We start from the raw sequence: 2,703 nt of genomic DNA, 5'->3' as shown, positions 1-2,703 counted from the left end.
TTTTTTTTTTTTTTTTTTTTTTTTTTTTTTTTTTTTTTGAGACGGAGTCTTGCTCTGTCGTCCAGGCTGGAGTGCAGTGGTGCAATCTCCACTCACTGAAAGCTCCACCTCCTGGGTTCACGCCATTCTCCTGCCTCAGCCTCCTGAACAGCTGAAATTACAGGCACCCTCCACCAAGCCCGGCTACTTTTTTTGTAATTTTAGTAGAGACGGGGTTTCACTGTGTTAGCTGGGATGGTCTTGATCTCCTGACTTCATGATCCGCCTGCCTCAGCCTCCCAAAGTGCTGGGATTACGGGCATGAGCCACCGAGCCTGACTTTTTTTTTTTCTTTTTGAGACAGAATCTTATTCTATTGCCCAGGCTGTAGCGCAGTGGCATGATCTCAGCTCACCACAACCTCCACCTCCCGGGTTCAAGCGATTCTTCTGCCACAGCCTCCCGAGTAACTGGGACTACAGATGCCCGCCACCACGCCTGGTTAATTTCTTTTTTTTTTTTTTTTTTGAGATGGGTCTCGCTCTGTCACCCAGGCTGGATGCGGTGGTGCGATCTCGGCTCACTGCAACCTCTGCCTCCAGGGTTCAAGCAATTCTCCTGCCTCAGTCTCCTGAGTAGCGGGGACTACAGGTGCGCACCACCATACCTGACTAATTTTTGTATTTTTAGTAGAGATGGGGTTTCACCATACTGGCCAGGCTGGTCTCAAATTCCTGACCTCGTAATCAGCCCACCTCGGCCTCCCAAAGTGCTGGGATTGCAGGCGTGAGCCACTGAACCCAGCAATTTTGTATTTTTAGTATTTCCAACTCCTGACTTCAAGTGATCCACCTGCCTCAGCCTCCCAAAGTGCTGGGAATACAGGCGTGAGCCACTGAACCAAGCCCTAGAGCTAGCATTTAATCCAACATGGGGGATCAGGGAAGTATCTAAAGCAATAAGAATATATTTTGTTGGCTGGGCACAATGTGGCTCATGCCTGTAATCCCAGCACTTTGGGAGGCCGAGGCAGGTGGATCATGAGGTCAGGAGATCGAGACCAGCCTGGTCAACATGGTGAAACCCCGTCTCTACTAAAAACACAAAAAATTAGCCGGGTATGGTGGCACGCGCCTGTAGTCCCAGATACTCAGGAGGCTGAGGCAGGAGAATGGCTTAAACTCGGGAGGTGGAGGTTGCAGTGAGCCGAGATTGCACCACTGCACTCCAGGCTGGGCAACAGAGCAAGACTCTGTCTCAAAAAAAAAAAAAAAGAATATCTTTTGTTAAAGTATTTGGCCTTTTGTCCTAGATCCTTGAAGCCCCTCTAGGAATAGCTTCAGTGCCAGAAGGTGAAAGATAAAAAGATTGTTATTTAAAACAATCCATTTTCAAACACACTTGAGTATATGTTTTGTTTTGTTTTGTTTTGTTTTGAGAGGGAGTCTCGCTGTGTTACCAGGCTGGAATGCAGTGGTGCGATCTCCACTCACTGCAACCTTTGCCTCCTGGGTTAAAGTGATTCTCATGCCTCAGCCTCCTGAGTAGCTGGGATTACAGGCACATGCCACCACACCCGGCTAGTTTTTTGTGTTGTGTTTTAGTAGAGATGGGGTTTCACCATGTTAGCCAGGATGGTCTCAATCTCCTCACCTCATGATCTGCCCACCTTGGCCTCCCAAAGTGCTGGGATTACAGGTGTGCACCACAGCGCCTAACCGAATTTATGTTAATGAGAGGATTTGGGGAAAGTTCCAAGATAACCACAGGATGGGGGTCTGGCTGCCAGATGATCCAACCATTTAGTCAAAGGGTTAGAAGTTTCAGCCCCATACCCAACCTCCAGGGAAGGTCTCAAAGTGAAGTTAATCACCAATGGCCAATTATTTATCAGTCATGCTTACATAATGACGCTTTATTTTATTTTATTTTATTTTTTTTGAGACAGGAGACTCGCTGTGTTGCCCAGGCTAGAGAGCAATGGCGTGATCTCAGCTGGCTGCAATCTCCGCCTCCCAGGTTCAAGCAATTCTCGTGCCTCAGCTCCTGAGTAGTTGGGACTACAGGCACCCACCACCACAACCGGCTAATTTTTGTCTTTTTCGTATAGATGGGGTTTCACCGTGTTGGCCAGGCTGGTCTCAAACTCCCAACCTTAGGTGATCTACCTGCCTACGCCTCCCAAAGTGCTGGGATTACAGGCGTGAGCCTCTGGGCCCAGCCCGACGCTTCGATGATAAACCAAAATGACTGGGTTTAGAGAGCTTCTAAATAGCTGAACACCTGTAGGCTTCCAGGACGGTGAATGGGAGCACATCCACACGCAGGAGGAGACAACACCCCAGCTTCATGAGGATCAAAGCTCCTGTGCTCCAGACCCTTTCAGACTTTACCCTTTGTTCTCTTCATCTGATATAATGTATATGTTTCCCTGAGTTCTGTAAGTCCCTCTACCAAATTAATGGAACCCAAGGAGGGAGTTGTGGGAATTCTGATTTATGGCTGGTTAGTTTGAAGTTCTGGAGGCCTGAACTTACTACTGGCATCTGAAGTGGGGGCGGTCTTGGGGACTGAGCCCTCAACCTATGGGACCTGGTGTTATTTTCAGGTGGATAGTATCAGAGTTTATTTGGACTAGAAAACACCCAACGGGTGTCCACTGCAGAACTGATTGATTGCCTGATGTGTGGGGAAAACCCCCATACATCTTGTGTCAGAGGCCTG

At 48.3% G+C, this 2,703-nt stretch overlaps 1 pseudogene; it reads left to right on the top strand.

Moving 5' to 3' along the window:
* Window positions 1-1,342, top strand: part of LOC108533086 (40S ribosomal protein SA-like) — a 5,536-nt pseudogene extending 4,194 nt beyond the window's left edge.
* Window positions 1,343-2,703: the final 1,361 nt, after the last annotated feature.

This window comes from Rhinopithecus bieti, unplaced genomic scaffold (assembly GCF_001698545.2).
Source record: "Rhinopithecus bieti isolate Rb0 unplaced genomic scaffold, ASM169854v2 scaffold_65, whole genome shotgun sequence".
NCBI lineage: Eukaryota > Metazoa > Chordata > Mammalia > Primates > Cercopithecidae > Rhinopithecus > Rhinopithecus bieti.
The sequence above is the reverse complement of the archived record's forward strand: the minus strand, read 5'-3'. Positions and strand labels throughout refer to the sequence as shown.